Source organism: Paroedura picta, chromosome 4, assembly GCF_049243985.1.
Source record: "Paroedura picta isolate Pp20150507F chromosome 4, Ppicta_v3.0, whole genome shotgun sequence".
Lineage (NCBI taxonomy): Eukaryota > Metazoa > Chordata > Lepidosauria > Squamata > Gekkonidae > Paroedura > Paroedura picta.
In genome coordinates, this window is record NC_135372.1 from 74,374,742 (window position 1) to 74,401,204 (window position 26,463).

General features: G+C 44.6%; 1 protein-coding gene across 4 annotated transcripts in view; it reads left to right on the forward strand.

Moving 5' to 3' along the window:
- The window catches only part of JAK1 (Janus kinase 1), a 70,593-nt gene that overhangs the window by 1,331 nt on the left and 42,799 nt on the right, over window positions 1-26,463 (forward strand). For 2 of the 4 annotated variants that reach the window (XM_077333454.1, XM_077333455.1), the window contains exon 1: window positions 466-709. The exons of 1 other annotated variant lie outside the window; for it this stretch is intronic. The gene's annotated coding sequence lies outside the window, so the exon portion shown is untranslated. Of the gene's footprint in view, window positions 1-465; window positions 759-26,463 lie in introns of those variants that run through there. One more of the 4 variants, XM_077333457.1, reaches the window with a different exon arrangement.

The following is a 26,463-nucleotide window of genomic DNA, read 5'->3' on the forward strand; positions in this document are numbered from 1 at the left end:
GCATTTAGATCTGGAAAGGCCACGACAGCCTAGATTCAGTGTTTTTACAATCTGCAGGTGGTTTGGATAGCACAGATTAATCCGTGGTGGTCGATAGTTATGCATTGGACTAAGGTTGCGCTCTTACACGTCCTTGCCCCATTGAGCTCTGTAGTTTTTATTTCTGAATAACCCTGCGAAGGATCCGGCTGCAATATGCTCGTCCAAGTTCTTCGGTCATGAATGCAAAAAAAGGAACGAGGACTCGCTTTAACGACCATCTGTTCCCTTTTAGGGAGCCGTTGCGCAACTCTAGAGATTTGTCCGCAGTAGAGTTTCTCGATTCCTTGCCGATGCGCTGATGGGTTGAGGACGCGCTGTTCCACCTTAAAAATCAAGGCGAAACACCCGAGAGGGCAAGAAAGGCGGGGGCCGCCTCGGAGTGTTGAGTGCGCCTGCTCTGGGTAATTCCCAGCGCACGCGCAGTGGCGCAACAGGAGCTGAGCCTTCTCCCGAGTTTTGGGGAGGAGGGGCGAGGGGCGTCCGAGGCTGCGTGGAGTTGGCGCTCGGCTCGGAGCGGGGCTGAGACGCGCTGTGGGGCAGGGGCGCCGGAAAGCCCCCCTCCCTCCCTCCTTCCCTCCTGTGTGCTGGCGAGGAGATTATGCGGGCCAAGGCGCGCGAGCCGTGAGGGTTTTGCCCGCGTCTCTTCGGGGCGCCGTCTATGGAAGGGGTGAGTCTGCGGCGTCAAGCAAGTGGAGCCTTCGCCACTCGGGTTTCGGGTGAGAGGAGCTGGGCTGGGCTGGGCTGGGGCTCGAGAGGGGATTCGCGAGCGTCCCCTTCCCCCTCTCGGGAAACAGGGCGGCAGTGGCTGAGCTCTCCAGTCCCCCCAAGCGCTGCGGCGCGACCTTTTGGCCCTCTTCCCGGTCCCTCAGTCAGACGAGCGGCTCCTGGTCTGTGCTGCTCCGCTCACCGGTATATGTGTGTGAGTGAGAGAGAGGGAGGCCAGGTGGTGGGGGGCTCCGTGCAGGCGATGTGGGCGAGATTAGCCAGAAGCCCGCACAGGAAAACAACCCGCTTCCTTCCTTGCGCTACAAGTGGCAGTTCTTTGCCTATCAGCACCCCGAGCAGAAGCGGCTATGGCTGACATCCTGTTGACATCGCTCTGAGCGCGGCTTGCGCTCCTCGGACTTGGCGGCCTCTTCCCGACTCGGGCTTCTCGTCAAGCGGATCGAACAGATGGCCGTCTTTGAAGGCTCCCGTTCCTTGAGCTGCTGTGGGACTTCCTAGTTTCAGAATAGGGTTGGGGTTGTTTTTTAAATAAAAAGCATCGCCCTGTGTGTGTGTAGAATCTCGCCTTGATCAAATTGTAGAGGGAAGAGGAACTGCTATTTGTGTTTGTATGCACAAGTACGGATTTTCAGTAGAGAAAGCTTTAGTACCGTGGAAAAGAAACAGGCCAATGTTTTTTTAGCTGTTCTGGGCACTTATGAGCAGGTTAAATGTGAATGAAGTGAGTTTCAAAACATCAGTGGAAGCTGTTATTTACAGTAAGCGCATAATCTGTTGCGTGAAGCTGATGTATTCATATCTTGTGTTTAGCATGAGGGACATTGAGTCTCTGGCCCTTATAGCCATGTAATTTGAAGGGGGGGGGGGAGGGCAGGCATACTTTATCAGATGCAAACTTGCAACATCCTCCTACCCCACTTCCATTTGTATGTAGTAATATCTTCCATAAGAGGCAAACAAATGTATTTGTAAAGATGCGTGCAACTATTTTCTGTGTGGTATCAAGCTGACTTGTTTGTTCTGATAAGTGTTTTTTGTATTGTTAATATTGGCACATAGCTTATAGCATATAGTTGTGATGGCATTTTTGATCGCTTTTTCATAGCTTCTGTAAAAAGCTTTGGGGATAGCATTACATGAAATAACTCGTATACGTGCAGTCTGATGAAAGAGAAATTCCTGCTGTTTTATCAGTGATTCTTTTAAAAAGCTATTAAAAGCTTGAAGTGGGGAGAATTGGTACCTTAAGTAGATCATGATCTTATTTTTAGCATGTTTTTTTACTTATGATAATTTGGTTCACGAAATACATTGATTGTTGCCAACAAATGCTTAAACTGAAATATTAAGAAATGCCAAGCTTTGTGTATAACTTATTTTTTGCTGAACTAACTCTCATAGAAATGTGAAGGCATGTGAAGGCCATCATATCAGGATGACATTATAACCATAGCTGCTACAGGTTCATTGACTCCCCAGCTTTCATTCTAAAAGTAGGTCTCTCTCCTAGCCCTTTGTGGAGATATGCCTTTCCCCATATAGCCCCAAATCTTCTGGGCAGGGATGGGAGAAGGCTGCCATGTGGGGTAGAATCTGGATTTTCCCACCCATACAGGCTGTCCAAAACTTCAGGGAAAAACAGGTTTGAGAAAGACTAGATAAAAGCGGGGGAAACCCTGAAAGGTAGACTCCAACAGTATTGAAGCTAGGCCAGATCATGTATCCTTTCTTCATAGATGCAGGTGCTTATTGTACAAATGTACGTGATCTTTTCTGTATGGTACTAAGGGCTGATACTAGTCCCTCACTGATAATCTAATTTGTGATAATATTATTTGTTACCTCTTTGTAAAGATCATCTGATCTAGGTTCTCAGTTTATCTCTTCAGTATCCATGCATTTGTTTGCTGTGATTTAGTTGCTTCTGAGTAAACACACATTATAAGGTTGTGCTGTTAAGTCTCAGTGAATTCAGTGGAACTGACTAATATATAAGCACACCGGCATGTACAAGGCTAGATCCTGCAGTCTACCGAAGAGAGAACCGATGTGCCTCCAAACGGGCTGAAATAACAGTATGCTTTATAATAACTGTTGTCTATCCCAAATTTCCAGAGATAGGGTAGGGTTAAGCTATAACCTCAAGCATTTATCTTTGCTGCACAGGGAGAAAGCTTCATAGGGTAAGAAACAGGATTTTCTTCTCAACTACATATCTTTAAATAGGACAGGGTCCTATCTTTAAATAGGACAGGGTCCTATTAAATAAAAGAGTAAGGCCACCTGGGGAGGAGTTAGGGCGGGCCCTGTCCAGGATAAAAACTCAGAGGGCCCAATCAGGAGCCGCTTTCCGGCTCCTGATTGGGCCCTCTGAGTGTCCATCCAGGGCCAAGCAGCCAATGGGGAGGCGTGCAAAGTGCCTTCCTATTGGCCCCTCACCAGGACAGACCAAAATTCCATTCACCCAGCCCAGTCTGGCTGCCAGTCTGCTCCTGACCACCAAAGGGAGAGGAGGTCAGTAGGGCTGCCAAGGGGGATGAGAACAGAGGCTTGGATAGGCTGTGCCAGCCCTTTTCACTCCAAGGCTGTCCTAACTGTCATGTCCAACTGCAAATTGCCTCAGAACCCTGACAGAGCTGGCAGGAGGCTGCAGAGTGCTCCCTCCCCCCCTTCAGGCCTGCTTGGAAGGAGCCTCTGACAGGCCCTGACTGAGGGGAGGGAGGCCTTTCCAAGAGCAACGCAGGGGAGTCTGAGGGCATTCATTTGGGGGGGGGCTTTCCACTTCTGCCAAACAGTTGGCTGACAGGGAGGCCACAGAAAAGCCCCTTCTCACTTAAAATACTGCTCTGGCCGGGGGTTAGACACAGCCAAGCCATGTGCCTTTCTTCTTTGCAACTCTCTGCAGATTTGAGGCCACTGCACAGCGTTATTCTGCAGAGGAAGCTGGCTCTTTTGTCTCCTGTTTCATCTGCACAACAACCCTGTGCAGTAGGCCTCAAGTCTTTCAATTCAACAACAACCTGTGTGGGAAGCCTTAAATGTTTCTTCTTTACCACAACCCTGTCCAAAGTAGCCGTTTCTGCCTGGGGAGCTGATCTTTATAATCTGCAGGTGAGCTGTAATTCCAGGAGCTCTCCAGGCCACACCTGTAGGTTGCCTCATTTGGCCTCATTTGCCACCAGGCCACCACAACCTCCCACACAACACACATGACAACCCCATGCCCTTACAGACTGGACAACTCCTCCCCTTCCTCTACCCACTGCCAAGCTCTAGCGCCCGTTGTATTCTTGGAGACAACGGGCTTTGCCCCTAGTGGATAAATAACTAAGGTATATTACTGTGAAAACTAGTGTAAAGGCACTTGCTTTTCACCATATTAGAAAACCATGCATTTCTGAATCTTTAAGGAGTACAGGAAATAACACCTTTAGCTGAAGCTGTTTCAGGGACTTGATTTGAGTAGGTTTAGACTCCATTAGCTCTGCATACACTTGACTGCTAAGCTTCTGTTCATATTTTATTTATTTATTTTTAATATATTTATATACTGCCCACCCCAGGGGCTCAGGGCGGTTTACATAAGAACAACAACAGTACATAAAACAATCTATAAACATGTGAGTAACTTTGCAATAATAACCGTATAATAATGTAACAGTATAAATAATATAGGCAGTACAACAATGCAACAATACAAACAGGTCCAGAGCATGTTGGTGGACTTCTGAGAGGGGGCAGGGGGGGAGCAGGGGCCTTTCAGTCGCTGTCGATTGTGTCTGGTCTCAACCAAATGCCTGGTGGAAGAGCTCCTTTTTGCAGGCCCTGCGGAAGTTTAAGCTCCGTCAGGGTCCTGATCTCCTCCAGGAGCTCATTCCACCAGGTGGGGGCCACGACAGAAAATGCTCTGGCCCTGGTTGAGACCAGGCGGACTTCTTTAGGGCCAGGGATCCTTAACTGGTTGGTGGCAGTGGAGCGCAGAGCTCTTTGGGGGGGGGTGTAGGCGGGGAGGTGATCCCTCAGGTACACTGGGCCCTGACCACGTATGGCCTTGAAGGTAATTACCAGGACCTTTAGTCTGATCCGGAATTCAACTGGCAGCCATTTCAGCTGGTCGAGAACAGGCTGGATGTGAGACCTCCACAGTGTTACTGTGAGGATCCTGGCCGCTGCATTTTGAACCAGCAGCGGAGCCTCAGTTTGCATTATGTGGGTTCTTGTGTTGGAGACAGTTTGTAAAGGGCTCTAGATAGTAGGTTAGAGGTAGGGTTTGATGATCTCTTCCACTTAGATGCAACAAATAGCTATGCAGTGGTATTTCTATATAATATCATGTAAAATGAGTTTATAGATCTTAACGTACTTCAGCTGTTGGAGTGGTTTGAAGCAGCTTGTATTGTTTGGGCATGCCAAACTAGTTAGATCCATAGCATTTTGTAATTGCTCAGTCTGGCTTTTCTCTCTCTTTGCCACTGAACCCCATGGATGGAGTAGCATCCTCAGGCCATGCCCTCTTAGCTGGTACAGCTGGTGGCAGTTCTTGGCTGTGGATGATCTCTGGCAGAGAGTGTCCGGGCTAAGTTGTCCAGCCATTTGTGGGCATGTCCTCCCAGATGGTGAAGAATGCGACCTGGAAAGTGGAGATCAGTTTGCAAAATTAGTACAGGGGTAGAACTGTCTGGTGAGGTCAGAAAGGCACCCACTCTCCTAGCTTTCTGAGAAATATGCAAAACTGAGTTCTGGAGGGCTTTTCTATACTGATCATAAGGTTGCACTCTGCGATTGGTTTAGAAAGCTGCTTGGGTAAAGGTTTGTGGACTATTGTGTATTACTCATAATGCTTGTTGCTGTTAGTAGGATCCTACTATGTAATTCTGTATAATTTAATGTTTAATATGTTTGCTGATGTTCTGTTCCCAGATTTTTGGTTGGTTCCAGATTTCTCCTATATAAACCCTGTTGCATTGTTTATTGGATGTTTTATTCTGTGGATTAAATTGATATTCACTGGATAATTCATTTTGGATCCCAGTAAGAGAGGAAGACTAAAGGACGTAAATAAATAAAACTAGGCTTCATTACTCATTAGCTTTCACTTCTGAGGTGTTGTATTGTTGATCCCTAGATACATTAAATTGGCAGTGTGCAGAGGGCTCAGCTTTTGATTTTCTTACAGAAAACTGTGCTAATAGTTTGCAGCTTGTGCTACAGTGTGTGTTTTATTATTTACTTCTAGACTAGATTTTCTCAAGCTTGCTTTCCCCTGTTTTGTGTTACTGTAGCCATTCATCTAAACATCTTGCCAATTTACACCAACAGAAGAAAAAGTTTTCCTTTTGTAGTACCCCTAAGGTTGCTCCACAAGCTCAGGCATATAGCTATTTATAATCCTGGCTCAAGGTTCTGGTGTGTGCACCTTTTTTTGAGGGTGTGGAGGTATAACCACAAAAATGAAGAACTTTCAGTATAGAACTAGAACAAAAGCCCACAACTCAGAAGCAGGAAATGTAGAAGAAATACATGAAAACTAGCACTTGGGTGATGAAAGACAAAGCTGAAATGTCATACAACCGTTAAAAGAATACAAGTGTAGATACACCTTGAGTGCATTTAAGGTCATTCTTATCGGACTTGAAGAGGTTCTGCTAGTGTCTCCCGGTAAGAGAAGAATCCTTGGCATGAGGATTAAGGTTATATATTTTAAAAAGTATCATCTCACTTTGTATTTTTCCTTAATGTGATCTCAAGAAGCTAGCTACCATATCATTGAAGTATGAACTAAGCCTCCTACCTAAATTCTAAAACAAACATATATGAGATATGCTGGAAATGTGCTGGAAATTTGAAATTATAACCATAATTTCCAGGACTTCTTTTTTCTTTACATTAAAAGGATTCCAGTTTTTGAAAAGAAGTAAACAGTTCTTATAAAATGCAGTCATAAAATTTAATATAGTATATTTTTATTTCAAACTAATTTATTTCCTTATGACACTATGCTTTGTGTGATATATAAGTTAAGAAGCCTTCCTCTACAATGTGTGTGTTCTATTTTTGCCTATTTAGTAAAAGAACTGGCTGCACCATTGGGAGAGCAGATAAAGGAAATGGCTTATGCAACACCAGAGCAGGCAGATAGACTGTGGACTGAAAATTTGTGAATACTGTTTCTTGCCAAGAGGCTTGCTTTTTTTGTTTGGGAGATCATTGATCTTCCAATGTGAACCATTCTTTGTGTGCTGGACTCTAATTATGCTGATAATCAGTTGTACAGTACATTAAATCAACTGAGCAACGACAAAATTTGACTGGCTCTCTTTGTACTTAAAACAACTCATTGTTTTAGAAAACAGTCTTGATCTTATTCTTCATATTCATATACTAGTAATAAAGTCCATTGTACTATTTTATTTACTAGCAGCAAAGCGGCCTGTGTCCCACCTACCTGCAAGACTGCTTGATTGCTTATGCCCCCCACAGAGCCCTTTGCGGGTATGAATGTACTGGTTGTCCTGGACTCCCAGGACATTCGCCTGGCCTTGACCCAGGCCAGGGCCTTTTTGGTCCTGGTTCCACACTGGTGGAATGAGCTCCCGGAAGAGCTGAGAGCCTTGCTGGAGTTGTCAGTTTTCTGCAGGGCCTGTGAGACTGAGCTGTTCCACCAGGTATATGGTTGAGGCCAGGGCAGAGTCCTGGTATTCCAACTAAGGACCCCCCCCGCAAGATCTATTAGATCCACTCCCACTCTCACTGGAAGAGAACTCGGCCACCAGGCTGGAAAAGGTGAGATAGATTGGGCGAAGAGAATGTGACCGCTGCTGCTTTTGGTGTTAAACTTGGTAAGATTTCATTGGGATTTTATTGCATTTTAATTATGTAAACCACTGTGTGACTGTTCGGAGAGCAGCGGTATATAAATTGAACAATAATTTTAAAAAATAATAAAGCCCGTTATATATGACAATAGAATGGGTGCTAGCCGCCCTGCCCCGGGACAGGCCTCGGCGGGTGCCTTGAGGGACGGAAGCTCTCTTCCGAAGCTTCCTCCCCTCCTGCCACTACCCGCAAAGCCCCTGCGGTGTATGGACATATTTGGGACCCTGTTCCACTGAAGCCCTGAAATAACTAATATGCCCGTATCACTTTATCAGTGTTACAGAGATTTAACTGGTAGCTATGTAGCTTATATTAAGCAATTTCTTAACTAAATTATTTTCTGCAAAATTAAGGAGGGGCTCTTAGATAATAACTTAAGTGATTGTAAATTGAAAGCAGGTATTGTGCAATTATTTCTATACTCCAAATTTAAACTTAAGTTACTTGGAAATCCGTGAAACTCTTCAATGGGATTTATTTCCAAGTACATATGCATAGGCAGAGGGGAATGGATTTTGTTCCTGGAGTTAGAAATTCTACTAAAATTAATCAAATATCTATAGCTTTCGGTTAAGCCACATTGTTTGTTCAGTTACAGTCCTGAAATCTGAAAAATTAATTATATATAAATATTCATATCTGAAAACATCTGTTTGCATAGATAGAAGTCATAGACTTTCATTTTGCAGTAAGTCATTTTTTTTTAAGTTTAATTTTCTATTGCTGAATTAATATGAGAAATCTATAACACATTGTGTTCAGTTTCTTCTCATGAATAAATTGCTTTTTTCTTGAGATTAGCATAATATGTGATCAGGGCAACTGTGAAAATGAGTTAATGCTGCATATGGGCATCTAAACTGGCAAGCCGGGTTTGATTCCCTGCTCCTCCACTTGCAGCCAGCTGGGTGACATTGGGCTTGCCACAATACTGTTAAAGTTGTTCTGACAGAGAAAAAATATCAGGGCTCTCTCAGCCTTGCCCACCTCACAGGGTGTCTGTTGTGGGGAGAGGAATGGGAAGGCAATTGTAAGCCGCTTTGAGCCTCCTTCAGGTAGAGAAAAGTGGCATATAAGAATCAACTCTTAAAAGAGAAATAGGATTTTTAAAATGCAAATGACTAGGGAAAGGAAAAGTTATATTGTTGGATCTGAGGGGTTTATAATAACCACTGAAGGACTGCACTCAATTTCCGGTTTTTATATAAATTGATGTAGTGTGGACATTTATAATTGTGATCCAGTTTTATAGTTCTTACAAGACAGTCAAGATCAACAGAACAACAAATAAACTCAAATGGCCCTGTCTGTCTTAGCAGCCTGTTTAATGGGGAGGGAGGCACTCCCAGAAGACGATCTCATCTAACAAGCAGGTAGATGTGGGAGTAAATGGTCCAGGCCTAAGCCATTTAGGCATCAAGTCTTAACCAATTTTTTGAAGCAGCTAAAGTAGTTTTATTAAAAAGGCTGAGGGATGTTCTGTGAATTAAACAAGGCTCACAGCCTAACTATTCCATTAATGAATTTTTGGAACAATCTTAAAAGTCAAAGTATGTTAAAGTAATCTAACTTTCAGCTCTGGCCTGGTGGAACTCTCTACCTAATGAGATGAGGGCCATAGCTTTTGAATTAACAGGATTAGTTGTTCAATTTAGAATTTAGAATTTTAAAACCTAAAATAAAGTTTATTTTCATTCTTTTAAACCAGGGGTAGTCAAACTGTGGCCCTCCAAATGTCCATGGACTACAATTCCCATAAGCATTTGCTGGCAGGGGCTCATGGGAATTGTAGTCCATGGACATATGGAGGGCCACAGTTTGAAAACCCCTGTTTTAAACCTTTCTGTAAACTGCTCTGAGCCTCCGGAAATGGGCAGGGTAATACATTCAAAAATAACCAAATAGAAGGTATTGCATCCATCTGAGAAGATCTGCAATGTATCTCCATTCATAAATTTAGATTTGTTTCTTGTGCAGCTTTAACGAACTCAGACTTGTGGATTTCTAAAAAGGGAAGCTGAAACTCTCACAGTGGCAGATTATGTGCCCAATATATACCAAATCCCACACTTGTGCCTTGTTATTGTGGTAATCTTCATAGTCCTTAACATTATACCAGTATGAAAGAATGGGAAAACATCTTTGATTAATTTCTTTATTCCATATTTGATTTGATATGTATTTCTTTAAACTGTGTTGATCTTTGCGTATTTTACTAGACATTCTGTCTGCTCATCAAATGATCTCCTGTTCTTGAATTGCCAAACCCCATTTCTTGTTCCTTTTGACCAAATAACATTTGCTGCTGGGTATTCCCGAACTTTAAAATTAGATTTTGAAGAAGCTGGAATATCAAGAAGGTCTTTTTTTATTGTCCCTGCTATAATATCTACTTGTCTTTTAGTCTGCATTTGGTCAAATTATCCATTGTCAGTATCACCAGTACATATTGGATTCACATATATTTTTTGAGGCTAGATTTCACATGAGTATATAGAGAAGATCCAATTGCAGATTGTCAGGATGAAATGTCATCATTGGCTTCATTTGGCTATGGCACTTCAGGATGGAGACACTGTGATAAATCTCTGTAGCTCTGCAAATGGGGCAAATTTATGACCTCTAGACCTAAGAGGAGTACCTTCATGGGCCAGTCTTTCCCTCCCATCACAGGTTCCTTTGATTCTGCTTTGAGAATACATATCTACAGTTCAGAGCTCTACACTTCAGTCTGTCCGCTGCCCCCAAACTACTCATAAATTCTGTGGTGAACCTGAGACACCAGGGTGCACACCTACAGCCATAACTTGATGATCTGCTCATCCAGTTATGTTCTGATAACAATTAACTCTGAAGACATCTTCAGAGTTTCAGTTTCATGGCAAATTTGCAGAAGAGCTCCCTTACATTTTCCCAAAGATTGGAGCACTTTGGGGTACAAATAGACACAATCGCAAATCATCTATTCCTTACAGCTAAGGTTCAAAAGACCAAAGACATGGTGACAGCAATAATAAAAAGCAGATTAGCAGCACTAATAAACCTTACCACCTTCATGGTCTACCTATTGCCAACCTGAACGAAATCCAGTGGGGCAGAATACGCTCACAACTTCAACCATTCTTCAGACATTTTCAGTTCCAAATCTCCAGGTTGCAGGACACATCATTAAAAGTTCTTCTGAAGGTTAAGCAAAGCTTCCTGCGAAGGACAAAAGCCTCAAGAGCCAGTTTGGTGTAGTGGTTAGGAGTGCGGACTTCTAATCTGGCATGCCGGGTTCGATTCTGCGCTCCCCCACATGCAACCAGCTGGGTGACCTTGGGCTCGCCACGGCGCTGATAAAACTGTTCTGACCGGGCAGTGATATCAGGGCTCTCTCAGCCTCACCCACCCCACAGGGTGTCTGTTGTGGGGAGAGGAATGGGAAGGCGACTGTAAGCCGCTTTGAGCCTCCTTCGGGTAGGGAAAAGCGGCATATAAGAACCAACTCTTCTTCTTCTTCTTCTTCTTCAAACGGGAGGTTCTTAATAAGAGTGGACCATCAAGTCTTCACAGATGCAAGCCTGAAAGGTTGGGATACAGTACTGGATGGAATGCCAACCTGTGCTCCTAATCAGAGAGCTATCTCCTAGTAAACATATCAGAGCTTTGGGCAGTTGGATTGGCTCTGCACCACTTCAGGATTCAAGTACTTCACTAACATATCCTTATTCAAACCAACAAATTGGCAGCCAAAACTTACCTGAACAAATGCGGAGCTCCAGATACTTGTCACTGCACAATCAAAATATTATGGCCCAAGATAAACCTGTCAATTTAAGCCAAACATATTGGAGGAATGCACAGTATACAAGCAGACTAAGTTGCCAATCCATTCAAGAAGGGATGTGGTCCCTGAAGAGGGCCGTATTCTCTATCATTGTCAGTCAGATTGGTGAGTCAGTAGTAGCCCTCTTTGCATCACCCTTCAAGTTGTTCTGCTCCAGGTATTTCCATCAGAAGGCAGAGATGACAAACTCTCTGACATTAGATTGGCCAAAGGACCTACTCATTTCCTCCAACACCTATCCTCCTGAAATGTCTTTGAAAAATCAATCAACAGGCAGAGTAATTAGTAATGGCCAAGGACACTATGGTTCTCTGCTATCCTACAAATGATAGAGGGTAGTTTACCATGTTGAGACTGAGCTGGCATGGTTTATGAAAGCGGCTATAGCATGGATGTCACTAATGCCACACTAGCATCCAGATGTCAGTCCACAACTTGGATATACAACTGTACCTGGAAGGCCTTTGTATGCTGGAGCTGACAAAAGAAAGTAGAAACAATGAAGTAGAAATATACACAAGATGTGCGCAAACAACAAAAAGCTCATGTGGTTCAATAAATCCTGTCAGTTTCCGAAGTATTTGTTTCAACTGTCACGTAATATAGTCTTACTAGGGGCAAAGCCCGTTGTATCCAAGAATACAACGGGCGCTAGAGCTTGGCAATGGGAAGAGGAAGGGGAGGAGTTGTCCAGTCTGTAAGGGCATGGGGTTGAATGTGTGTTGTGTGGGAGGTTGTGGTGGCAAATGAGGGCATGGGTGTGGAGATATGGGTGTCAAGAACCTGTGGTGTGGAATGTTCGTTGAGTGTGGGAGAAGACTGACCTTTGGGAATTGTGGCATAGTGGTTACAGATCAGCTTTCCAGAGCCATGTCCTCAGATATGTGAAAGGAAAATCAGACTGGAGACTCTTCTTAGGGGGAGATTACATGGCAACCAATTCCTCCAGTTCTGCGTCATTTCCCTTCTTGTGTGAATTAGGCCACAGACACCGAAATGCCCCTCTGCCCTAATACACATGGGGTAGTCACAGTACACAGGTGTCCACCCTGTTCTTTCTCCATTTTTTCACTGTTGATAAAATGTTATGTGCCCACATGCTTCTTTCATGGTTGCTCCTTAGAAGAATGGATTTTTGTACCCTGTTGCTTACTACCCAAAGGAGTCTCAAAGCGGTTCACAAACACCTTTTCCATTTGTCTCTCCACAATAGTCAACCTGTGAGGTATGTGGGGTTGTGAGAGATCTGAGAGAACTGGGAATGGGCCGCAGTGACCCAACAGGCCTCAGGTGTCTCAAAGCATTTTCCAAGCATCTTCCCTTCCTCTCCCTATTTACAGTTTCAGGCTGTAAGTATTAATTTAAATCTTCCTGCACTCTCCAGACTCACAGGACTGATGCTGGGCTGCCTGTCTGCGCCCCACAATACAAACAGTTGCAGGTAAGGGCTGGTTATAGCCCATAGCCCAGGAGGGACACCTGCACCACACCCTCCCAACTGCAGGCAAAAAAAAAGGCTCCTTTGAAGGCTGGACTCTGAGGCATTGTATGATTTTGAAGTCCAACCTCCAAACCTCCAGGAATATTTCCAACCCAGGGGTAGCTAACCTCCAGGTGAGGCCTGGAGAGCTCCTGGAATTACAGCTCACCTGCAGAGTATAAAGATCAGCTCCCCAGGCAGAAAGGAGAGGATTGTGGTAGCGAAGAAACATTTAAGGCCTCCCACACAGATTGTTGTTGTTGAATTGAAAGACTTGAGGCCTACTGCACAGGGTTGTTGTGCAGATGAAACAGGAGACAAAAAACAGTTTCCTCTGCAGAATAATGCTGTGCAGTGGCCTCAAACCTGCAGAGAGTTGCAAAGAAGAAAGACATATGGCTTGGCTGTGTCTAACCTCCGGCCAGAGCAGTATTTTAAGTGAGAAGGGGCTTTTCTGTGGCCTCCCTGTCAGCCAACTGTTTGGCAGAAGAGGAAAGTCCCCCCCCCTCAAAAGGAAGGCCCTCAGGCTCCCCTGCGTTGTTCTTGGAAAGGCCTCCCTCCCTCAGTCAGGGGCTGTCAGAGGCTCCTTCGCAGCAGGCCTGGAGGGGGGGGAGGGGGAGGGGGAGCACTCTGCAGCCTCCTGCCAGCTCTGTCAGGGTTCTGAGGCGATTTGCAGTTGGACATGACAGTTAGGACAGCCTTGGGGTGAAAAGGGCTGGTACAGCCTCTGTTCTCACCCCCCTTGGCAGCCCTTCTGACCTCCTCTCCCTTTGGTGGTCAGGAGCAGACTGGCAGCCATTTCTCCAGATTGCCCCTGGCTGGATGGAATTTTGGTCTGTCCTGGTGAGGGGCCAATCGGAAGGTGCTCTGCGCCTTCCGATTGGCCCCTCCGCTTGTCAGTCCAGGGCCATGGGACCAATTGTTGCCCTTCCTCATCACGGACTGAGCTCACCCCAACACCCCTTACTGTTTTATTAAGAGGGAAAAGGTATTTCAACTGGAGGTCAACATTAAGCTGAGCAAGAAGAAAAGTATCTTGTCTTCAGTATCCTCAATAGTAATCATCAAACAACACCAAGACTAGTATCCTAGACCTAGGTAATAACTATTTTGTTGGTGGACTGCCTCAGTTATTAATTAATTGTATGCAATTATTAGAATTTATTAGGCAGAGTGTAAAGTCCCTTGGGTATTGTTCGGGATGGCTTGGCTTGGCAAAGCTGGCCCCAGGATCTGTGTGCAGCAGGAAGGTCTCTCCCTGCCACATATAGACAAGTCTGGGAGCTCTCAACACCTGTCATCCAGCCTGGCATTTCTTGAAGCTCTGTTTAAACTGAGCTGCAAGAGGATTCAGCCCCTAACTGAAGTGGTGTGGAACTTTCAGGCCCCCTTTCCAGGTGATCCTCTCTTGCAGCCAGGTTTCAACTGGATTATAAGAGAGGATCAGTGGGGGCACCAGGAGCCGGCTGAGGTGGTACAGAGTTCTCAGCTCCTGCCACCCCAGCGGATCCTGGGCTGGCTTCTCTTGTAGCTTGGTTTACATTGAGCTGCAAGTGGAGCCAACCCCAGGGTCTACATACAGCAGAGCAGTCTCTCCCTGCTGCATGCAGACCTGATTGGGAGCTCTAATTCCTGCCACCCCAGCTGATCTTGTATACAACTGACTATCCCCAAATAAAGACTGAAGCAAATGGACTTTTATTTGTTATTTGCTATAAGAGTAGCTGATCAGATTCTCTGATCTGTAATAATCATCAGCTTAAATAATATCTGAAAAATAATGGTAAGGAATTTTTCAGAGTTTTTTGAGCTCCCCTAGTAAAGAAGCCTGTCTTAACTGTGCCAATCTTATTTAAGAGCTCTGTGGATTATTTAAATTGCAGAATGCTGTAACTCTGAAATGAAACCTCGTACCTTTGGAAGCTGTCTGTGCAGACATGAAGACTGTTCCCCAACTGCAGTGTTTTTCTTTGTTAATGACCTCATTGTTAAACACTAAATGGAATACACAATTTTGTAAATGTTGCCTGCTGTATATTGCACGAATCTATGCATGTTTGCCACAGTAGGCATCTGTTTTTAAAATGCTGTTTCCCCACAAATGTCCCAGCAACATACTGTATTTGAGATAACATAAAAAACTTTTCCTTAGGAAAAGATTCCGATATTTAATCAGAATTTCTAAAGAAGTTCATCAGCATGACACAGACCGTTTATGCACTGGAGGTTTCATGCCAGGCTGCAGGCTGGAGTTTTAGTTGCCCCACCTCTTCCTGCACCCACACAGGGGAGCATTTGGCCCAGTGCACCTCATCTGCTCCCGATTTGTACTCCTGCATGAGAGCTGGGGCAATGAAGTTCCCAGTGCATAAACGGTCACAGGGAGCAACAATTTGATATGAGCTTATGAAAACCTATGCTGGAATAAATGTTGGCTTCATGTGGGTAGCCATGTCAGTCTGATGTGGCTGAACAAAGTTTGAATCCAGTGACTCCTTTAAGACCAGCATAGTTATGCCTGAACTTGTTGTGGAATAAATGCTGTTAGTCTTTAAGGTGCCAGTGGACCCCCCCCCCCCCCCCCCGAGAAAGAAAGAGAGAAACCCGTTTCATATTGCTGGTCTAGCATCGCTGCTTATCTGGAATTAACAGGTTGTTGGTAAAGTTATTTTAAAAGACAAGCTTTACCTTATGAAAGAGTATAGCACTTGTGCAATGTGATTGCTGCAACTTTGGACATAGTTCTGTGTCATATCAGGTAAGCATACAATCTGGAGGTTATGCAAATTTAGTCAATACAATAAAGTGCTGAACCTACAACTTCAGTGAAGCACTTAGAATTTGGAATTATAAGGTCATATATTTCAGTGGATAGAAGTATAAAGCCTTTCTTAGAATTGTAGAATAAAAGGGACTGATTTTATTGTTTTGAAATTTTCTGATACATCCTCAGAGCGCTGATTTTGATTGGTGTACAGTACTGGCTTTATGGACCAAGGCAGGCCACAATGCTAAGAGGAATGGATCGCCATGTGGCTGGGCCCGACCCCCTAACCCGAGAGGTGTGTTGCTTGCCAGGGGCGAAAATTAAAGACGTTTCAGAAAGGCTGCCCAAACTCCTCAAATCTACGGATCGCTACCCATTTGTGATGGTCCATGTGGGAACAAATGACATGTCCCTGAATACCATCACTCCTATTAAAAAAGACTATCAAGATATGGGGAGGAAGCTCAAGCAAATGGGGGCACAAGTGGTATTCTCTTCAATCTTGCCTGTCAAGGGAAGAGGAATGCATCGGGAGAGGAAGATAATGAAGGTGAATCACTGGCTGCGTAGTTGGTGCCGGCAGGAGAGATTTGGTTTCTGGGACCATGGGATAGGCTTTCTTGAGGAAGGCCTACTAGCACCTGATGGACTGCACTTATCGAAACTGGGGAAGAATGTGTTTGGCAGGAACCTGGGGAGATTCATCAGGAGAGCTTTAAACTAAAGCCACTAGGGGAAGGAGACGATCAACATAGGGAGTGTATGGAAGGAAAACAATCAGAGGCAGCCCAACCGGCAAGGCCAGCTCATAGGGAACCAAAAGTAAAAGGATTCAGTTGTCTTTATACTAACGCCCGAAGCATGGGCAATAAAAAGGAAGAGCTGGAACTTCTCATGCTGATGGAAAGGTATGATCTAGTAGGCATCACAGAAACTTGGTGGAATGATTCTCATGACTGGAATGTAATGGTGGATGGATATGAACTGTTCAGAAAAAACAGAATAGATCGAAGAGGTGGAGGAGTGGCACTGTATGTGAGGAAAGGGCTTACCTGTCAGGAAATTCTAGTGAAGGAGAGCATATCTGCAGTGGAAAGCATCTGGGTGAAAATAAGCGAGGGGAAAACAAACAGTGTGGTGGTTGGTGTCTGCTACCGACCGCCTGACCAACGAGAGGATGTGGATGCTGCACTTTGTGAGCAGCTTGAGAAAATATCCAAACGGCAGGACCTTGTCATCATGGGTGACTTCAATTTCCCAGATGTGTGCTGGGAAACTAACTCTGCGAAGCGTCCTCAGTCATGCAAGTTTCTGACCTGCCTGGCTGACAATTTCATTTATCAAATGGTAGATGAACCCACAAGAGGTTCAGCCATACTGGACTTAATACTGACCAACAGGCAAGAGTTGGTGGATGAGGTGAAGGAGGTGGGGACCCTAGGGGGAAGTGACCATGACCTCATAGAATTCCTTTTGAGATGGGGAGCCAAGGAATCTTGTAGCCAGACGCGGATGTTGGATTTTCGTAGGGCAAACTTTAATAAACTCAGAGACATGATGAGTGTCATACCATGGACGAGAATGCTGGAAGGGAAGGGAGCATGTGAAGGGTGGGTGCTACTCAAACAAGAGCTATTGCATGCTCAATCAATGACTATTCCAGAAATACGAAAACACTGCAGGAGCTCTAAGAAGCCTATTTGGATGAACAGAGAACTTCAAGAGGAACTAAGAAAGAAAAGGAAAATGTTCAGGAAATGGAGGGAAGGACAGAGCTCTAAAGAAGAGTACCTACAGGTTACTAGGCACTGTAGATCAATCATCAGAAAGGCCAAAGCTGAGAGTGAGCTAAGATTGGCCAGGGAAGCCCATTGTAACAAGAAAAGATTTTTCAGTTATGTGAGGAGCAAACGTAAAGTCAAGGAGGCAATAGGCCCACTGTTGGGTGCAGATGGACAAACTCTAACGAAAGATGCAGAGAAAGCAGAAAGGCTTAGTGCCTATTTTACATCAGTTTTTTCCCACAGGTCAAAGTGTTTAGGCACATCTAGAGATGGCTGTAGCCAAAGGATAGTGTCTGGGTGGCAGGTTAACATGGATAGAGAGGTTGTCGAGAGGCATTTAGCTGCACTGGATGAGTTCAAATCCCCTGGTCCAGATGAAATGCACCCGAGAGTACTCAAAGAACTTTCCAGAGAACTTGCACAGCCCTTGTCCATCATCTTCGGAACCTCTTTAAGGACTGGAGATGTCCCGGAGGACTGGAAAAGAGCAAACGTTATTCCGATCTTCAAAAAAGGGAGGAAGGATGACCCAGGAAACTACAGACCAGTGAGTCTGACCTCTGTTGTGGGGAAGATAATGGAGCAGATATTAAAGGGAGCGATCTGCAAACATCTGGAGGACAATTTGGTGATCCAAGGAAGTCAGCATGGATTTGTTTCCAACAGGTCCTGCCAGACCAACCTAGTTTCCTTTTTTGACCAAGTAACAAGTTTGCTGGATCGGGGAAATTCGGTTGATGTCATTTACTTGGATTTTAGTAAAGCTTTTGACAAGGTTCCCCATGATGTTCTGATGGATAAGTTGAAGGACTGCAATATGGATTTTCAGATAGTTAGGTGGATAGGGAATTGGTTAGAGAACAGGACTCAAAGAGTTGTTGTCAATGGTGTTTCATCAGACTGGAGAGAGGTGAGTAGCGGGGTGCCTCAGGGCTCAGTGCTCGGCCCGGTACTTTTTAACATATTTATTAATGATCTAGATGAGGGGGTGGAGGGACTACTCATCAAGTTTGCAGATGACACCAAATTGGGAGGACTGGCAAATACTCCGGAAGATAGAGACAGAGTTCAACGAGATCTGAACACAATGGAAAAATGGGCAAATGAGAACAAGATGCAATTTAATAAAGATAAGTGTAAAGTTCTGCATCTGGGTCAGAAAAATGAAAAGCATGCCTACTGGATGGGGGATACGCTTCTAGGTAGCACTGTGTGTGAACGAGACCTTGGGGTACTTGTGGATTGTAAACTAAACATGAGCAGGCTTTGTGATGCAGCGGTAAAAAAGGCAAATGCCATTTTGGGCTGTATCAACAGAGGCATCACATCAAAATCACAAGATGTCATAGTCCCATTGTATACGGCACAGGTCAGACCACACCTGGAGTACTGTGTGCAGTTCTGGAGGCCTCACTTCAAGAAGGACGTAGATAAAATTGAAAGGGTACAGAGGAGAGCGACGAAGATGATCTGGGGCCAAGGGACCAAGCCCTATGAAGATAGGTTGAGGGACTTGGGAATGTTCAGCCTGGAGAAAAGGAGGTTGAGAGGGGACATGATAGCCCTCTTTAAGTATTTGAAAGGTTGTCACTTGGAGGAGGGCAGGATGCTGTTTCTGCTGGCTGCAGAGGAGAGGACACGCAGTAATGGGTTTAAACTTCAAGTACAACGATATAGGCTAGATATCAGGAAAAAGTTTTTCACAGTCAGAGTAGTTCAGCAGTGGAATAGGCTGCCTAAGGAGGTGGTGAGCTCCCCCTCACTGGAAGTCTTCAAGCAAAGGTTGGATACACACTTTTCTTGGATGCTTTAGGATGCTTAGGGCTAATCCTGCGTTGAGCAGGGGGTTGGACTAGATGGCCTGTATGGCCCCTTCCAACTCTATGATTCTATGATTCTATGATTCAATTGAAACTTGCAAAAAAGTTTCATTCCTACAAGCTGCGTGTCCTTGTGAACCCTATTCCAGTTCACTAGCAACTCTGAGTCCTTTGCAATAACTTCTGTGTTTAGGATTTCAGCCTGAAGATATTAATAGCTTAAGCTCTGCTTCTATGTACATACTTAGTTTTCATGTGTGTGCGCACTTCTTCAGCTACATTTAAGCAGTTTCCTTCAATCCTTACATATTTTTTGGGGGTAGAGGGGGGGTTAGTTGCCAGGAAGGACTGTTCATACACATTTCTAAAAACCTTAAATATTCTTTTAATCCATCTCAGTATAGCTGAGGTTGGATTAAAGCAGTTGGTAAGACCTGTGAATCACAGCAAGTTAGCATACAAAGACAAAAATTAACACGTGTATTCACACAAAACCAGTAGTTCAGTTACTTTATAAGATTGTCATTTGGATTATTGCATTCAATAAATTTGTCCCAAATTATGTAGGCTACACAACTTTGTGGTTGCAGACCAGACCTCTTTGCTCCAGACTCAAGTTCTGACTGTGCATTCCCTTGCAATCAGAACATCCTATTTATGTGCAATCTGTACTGACCAATTCTTTCAAGTAGTTGGTTACACCTAATTTTATAGAAAATCAAGTTGATTGGTATCATATTCAGTTCTTTTGGCATGCTTGGGAAACAAGAAGACTTCAGATTGTTCCACCAGAGACTAATAGATATTGATAGACATTGTATTCAGTAGCAAATAGTACCTGCACCCCTTTTGTACTATGTTGTTGTTGCTATGTTTCGATTTATTAGCTGTGCTCTTGGCCAAGACTAGCTTGCGGCGGCTTACAATTTTTTTTAAACCATAAAATGCAATACAGTCCTGCAAAACAATACCCTCCCCCCTGATTTCAACATAGTACATACAATACAGCGGCAGAGATTATCATTACTAATGTTCTTCTCTGACAACCAATCCTGGCTCAGCAAGGCTCCTCAACACCCAAGCCTGTGTTACATTGTGATTGGATGGAAGATGTAAGGATGTCTGAGATATCCAGGACATATGTGTGTTAGATTCAAGGATCTTCCTGCCTCGACTAAATGCCTGTTGGAAGAGCTCCATCTTGCAGACCCTGCAAAACTCTGATAGCTCTGACAGGGCCCTCAGCTTGCCCTGGTTGAGGCAAGGCACATTCATGTGGGCTGGTGATCACCGGTTTGTTAGTATCTGAAGAGTGGAGCCCTATGGGGGGAATAGAGAGGTAAACAGTCCCTGATATGTTGGACCCAGACTGCAAAGAGCCTTAAAGTTCAAAACCAGAACCTTGAAGTTGATCCAGAACTCCACCAATAGCCAATTATATATATATATATATATATATATATATATATATATATATATATATATATATATATATATATATATTTCAATTTGTATTCTGCCACCCTCAAGCAAGGATCATGGCAGGTAAACAATAGTTGGCCCAACATTAAAATCCCCCAAAACAATATAAAATCCCTTATATAACCCTCCATTAGCAGTGAAAATTCTCACCTCCCCCAGCTCAACAAACCTTTAATAAAACAGTGCTTCAGGGGCCATAAGGAAGTGGTGGTGGACTGACTAACTACACCAGATCTAATAGCACTGGCCTCAACCAAAGACCTGGCAGAAGAGCTCCAACTTGCAGGCCCTGCAGAACTGAGGAAGTTCCATTAGGGCCCTCAGCTCTCCCAGAAGCTCATTCCACCAGGTACAGGCAAAGGCTGAAAAGGCCCTGGCCAAGGCCAGACACACATCCCTTGGGCTGGAGACCTCCAACAGATTCATACATGCAGAGTGCAGTGCACTGCTGGGGGCATAAGGAGATAGGTGGTCCTGTAGATATGAGGGGCCCAGACTGCAGATAGCCTTAAAGGTTAGCACCAAAACCTTGATCCTGATCCTGGCTACAGCTGGCAACTAGTGCAGCTGTCCTCAGCACAGGCTTCATATGGGACCTCCAAGGTGTTCCTGTGAGGACCCTACCAGCTGCATTTTGCTCCAGCTGTAATTTCTGGGTCAGGGACAAGGAGGGGCCTGCGTAGAGTGAGTTACAGACATTCAGTCTGAAGTTGACCGTTGTGTGGATGACTGTGGCCAAACAATATGATATCAGGCAGCTAGTAGCTAGTTACAATGCAGCTGTTTCAGTGCTGGCTAAATGTGGGCCCTCCAAGATGTTCCTGTGAAGACCCTAGCAGTAGCATTCTGCACCAGTTGCAAGTTCTGGGTTGTAACTTGCAGATCAAGGCCAAGTGCAGGCCTGTGTAGAGTGAGTTACAGAAATCTAGCCTGGAGGTGACCATCACATGGATTCATCTCAGCCTTACTTGGCAGAGATGGAAATTGGGCTACTCTAGTGACCTGCACCTCTATTGATAGGGAGGCATCGATTAACCCCCAAATTCTTGCCAAATTCCTGCACCCTGTCCAGGAAGGAGAGGTGCACTTTCTGACCTGACCTTTTCTGATTCAGCCACAGGACCTGTGTGTTGGAAGGATTGAGTTTCAGGCGACTCTGCTTGAGCCAAACTACCACTACTTTCAAACCTCTGCAGACGTTTCTGGAGGGAGTCAGGCCATCCATCCATCAGGAGGTAGTATAGTGCCTAATTATGGGTCCCCACAGACACAGGGCTTTTATGCTTGCAAGATCTGATAACTTGCCAACCCCAGGCATGTAGTAGATTTTGATGGATGCCTTCTCATGAATGACTCTGCCCATGTCAGGCGAGTGTGTCCAAAGGCCTATCCCATGTCCTGCTCTGCTGTAGTCTCTGTCTTGAGCAGAGAATCAGGCCCCTCATATCTAAATTCACAGGCCACACTGAAAAGTGGGTGGTTTATTATCTCCTATATCTGATTTGTAACCCTTATTGTAACTACTCAAGTTACTAGATTTCTTTTAGCTGCTTTGAGGTTACTGGAACACTATGTAAACAACTCTGGATAATATCTCTCTTTTCCTCTCCACCTGTTGTGTTTTACAGTTATGGAATTCTTGTTCCTCCTTCTTCTTTTTCTGGCTCAATTTACCTTTACATGTTTGTATTAATGCCTAACAAAGGTTTTCTGAATTTGAAAACTTCAGAGACAGTGGGGGTGGAAACTGTACAATGAGACCATCATGTAGGTGCCTAAACATTTGCTTTCATTTAAAAAAAAAATTAAAAGAAAAGATTATGATCCTTAAAGTGATACTAGATGTTTTTAAACTAAGGAATTTATCGGCACCATCTTACATCCTGTAGAATGATAACAATGAGGTATCCTTTTGTATCCCCCAAGGCATCCTGTTCCAGTGAACTAGAGCTGTCCTTGCCGTGGCTGAGGGAACCTGGCTGGTAAAGTGGTACCTCCAGTAGGACCTGTTGGGCAGATTTGGAGTGCTGGGTATTAGCAGAGAGGCAGCATTTTAGGCAAATGTTCTTGAATTTTTTTCTACCTGTGCATTTTTCTTTTTCAAAGAAAAGCGGCAGCATTTCATTGGTTTGATGCAAGCCGGTTGTGGGTCTGTAAGGTTGCAATCCTAAGGACTCTTAAGCATCCATGAATAACATGGGATTGTGCTCTCCATTTTCTGATGGAAGGAAAGAGGGCTGCAGGATATATATGCTGACTTGGAGATGTTGCTGGGAAACCAGCCAGATCTTGGCATGCAACAACTTATCTTGGCTAAAGGAAACATGTAGAGGTGCAATATAGTTAAACTAGGGGCAAAGCCCGTTGTCTCCAAGAATACAACGGGCGCTAGAGCTTAGCAGTGGGAAGAGGAAGGGGAGGAGTTGTCCAGTCTGTAAGGGCATGGGGTTGTCATGTGTGTTGTGTGGATTGTGGTGGCATGGTGGCAAATGAGGCCATGGGTGTGGAGATATGGGTGTCAAGAACCTGTGGTATGGAATGTTCGTTGATTGTGGGAGAGGGCTGACCTTTGGGAATTGTGGCATAGTGGTTACAGATGAGCTTTCCAGAGCCATGTCCTCAGATATGTGAAGGGAAAATCAGACTGGAGACTGTTCTTAGGGGAAGATTACATGGCAACCAATTCCCCCCAGTTCTGCGTCATTTCCCTTCTTGTGTGAATTAGGCCACATTCAGCGAAATGCCCCTCTGCCCTAATACACATAGGGTAGTCACAGTACACAGGTGTCCACCCTGTTCCTTCTGTCTCCCATATTTTCACTGTTGGTAAAATGTTATGTGCCCACATGCTTCTTTCATGGTTGCTCCTTAGAAGAACGGATTTTTGTACCCTATTGCTTACTACCCAAAGGAGTCTCAAAGCGGTTTACAAACACCTTTTCCATTTGTCTCTCCACAATAGTCAACCTGTGAGGTATGTAGGGTTGTGAGAGATCTGAGAGAACTGGGAATGGGCCGCAGTAACCCAGCAGGCCTCAGGTGTCTCAAAGCATTTTCCAATCGTCTTCCCCTTCTCTCCCCATAGCAGACTCCCCATGAGGGAGGTGGGGTAGCGAGCCTCACAGGGAAGGTGGCAACCCTAAGAGGAAGACTGTCTGTGCACAGCAGTCTTGACCTTAGTAAGGTTTTAATACTGTTTTTTTATTTGCCAGTTACTATTTCAGTTACGATGTGTCTCCAGACATTTACTTGTTCTCTATTTAGTTTCAGGCTGTAAACATTTATTTAGATCTTCCTGCACTTTCCAGACTCACAGGACTGATGCTGGTCTGCCTGTCTGCGCCCCAGAATACAAACAGTTGCTGATAAGGGCTGGCCATAACCCATAGACCAGGAGGGACACTCCTGCACCACTCCCTACCAACTGCAGGCAAAAATGGCTCATTTGAAGGCTGGACTCTGAGGCATTGTACGATTTTGAAGTCCCACCTCCAAACCTCCAGGAATATTTCCAACCCAGGGGTAGCCAACCTACAGGTGTGGAGAGCTCCTGGAATTACAGCTCACCTGCAGCGTATAAAGATCAGCTCCCCAGGCAGAAAGGGCTACTTTGGACAGGGTTGTGGTAGAGAAGAAACATTTAAGGCTTCCCACACAGGTTGTTGTTGAATTGAAAGACTTGAGGCCTATTGCACAGGGTTGTTGTGCAGATGAAACAGGAGACAAAAGAGCCAGCTTCCTCTGCAGAATAACGCTGTGCCGTGGCCTCAAATCTGCAGAGAGTTGCAAAGAAGCAAGACACATGGCTTGGCTGTGTCTAACCCCCAGCCAGAGCAGTATTTTAAGTGAGAAAGGGCTTTTCTGTGGCCTCCCTGTCAGGCAACTGTTTGGCAGAAGGGGAAAGTCAAAAGGAAGGCCCTCAAAAGGAAGGCCCTCAGTCTCCCCTGCGTTGCTCTTGGAAAGGCCTCCTTCCCTCAGTCAGGGCCTGTCAGAGGCTCCTTCGCGCAGGCCTGGAGAGGGGGGAGGGGGAGCACTCTGCAGCCTCCTGCCAGCTCTGTCAGGTTTCTGAGGCCATTTACAGTTGGACATGGCAGTTAGGACAGCCTTGGGGCAAAAAGGGCTGGTGCAGCCTGTCCAAGCCTCTGTTCTCATCTCCCTTGGCAGCCCTACTGGCCTCCTCTCCCTTTGGTGGTCAGGAGCAGACTGGCAGCCAGACTGGGCTGGGTGAATGGAATTTTGGTCTGTCCTGGTGAGGGGCCAATAGGAAGGCACTTTGCGCGCCTCCCCATTGGCTGCTTGGCCCTGGATGGACACTCGGAGGGCCCAAAGCGGCTCCTGATTGGGCCCTCGAGTTTTTATCCTGGACAGGGCCCACCCTAACTCCTCCCCGGGTGGCCTTACTCTTTTATTTAATAGGACCCTGTCCTATTTAAAGATGTGTGAGTTGTACCTTAAAACAAAAGAGGATTGGTTCCCATTCAGTAAGCTATTTGCATGAATATCACATGTAAGTACACTCAGGTGGGTAATCATGTTGATCTGAAGCAATAGTATGAAGTTTGAGTCCAGTGTCACCCTTAAGACCAACAAAGTTTAATTCTTGGTATAAGGTTTCATGTATATGCACATTTCTTCAGCTACATTGAAACAGTTTTCTTCAGCCCTTACATATTGGGAGGTGGGGGTGGTTAGTTGCCAGGAAGGACTGCTCATACACATTTCTAAAAACTTTAAATATTCTTCATATCCATCTCAGTATAGTTGAGACTGGATTAAAGCAGTTGGTAAGTCCTGTGAATGGCAGCAAATTAGCGTACAAAGACAAACGTTAACAGTTGTGAGAACCAAGTTTCAGTCCAGTGGCATCTTAGTCGGCCTTGGAATTCTGAACTTCTTAGGGTTGCTTTTGTAAGTGCGTTAATCTGAAAGTCCCTTTAAATATTATGTAGCAGTACTTTGAAAGAAAAATATTTAGCTAGACTGTGGAAAGAAACCTATCACTTGGAAGTCTTGCATGTGTCTTTTGTTCTAAATTATGTGTAAAAAAAATCCCAACGTGTAATGCAAAATCTGATTTTGCAATTAGCAAACAAACTGCGGATGGGGTCACTCTGGCTGGCTGTGGCTGTTGTCATAAGCATTAGCATTGTCCATATTTCATGATGGGAAACAGCTGAGAAGTCCATCTGGCATAATATCATAACTGCTTAATAAAGGGGAATGGTGACAGAAATATGAAAGAGCTGGGACAGGAACTTGTGTCTGATCAAAGACGTTAATGAGAGAATACTTTGTCATATGAAGGAACATATGTAAACTAATAATTTGAGAAGTTATTGACTGTTCATACACATTTCTAAAAAAATTGAGAATGGACCACTTTTCCCATATTCTTGATAAACATACTATGTGTTCTGAGAAAAATTGTATATGCTGCACAGTTACGGTAATAAGAGATGGAGGAGAATAATTTATTTGACTAAGTTCTTGCAAATTAGGAGTTTAAAAGAGAACAAAACCTTTCTAGTAAATACAAGGATATAAAGACAGCTCAACAGTGTAGTTATTGACTAAATATTGATTGTTTGGGTCCCCAGAAGATTATTGTCAAAGTATTGCACTCATTGTTTTTTTGTATTCCTGGAATAGCTTCTATA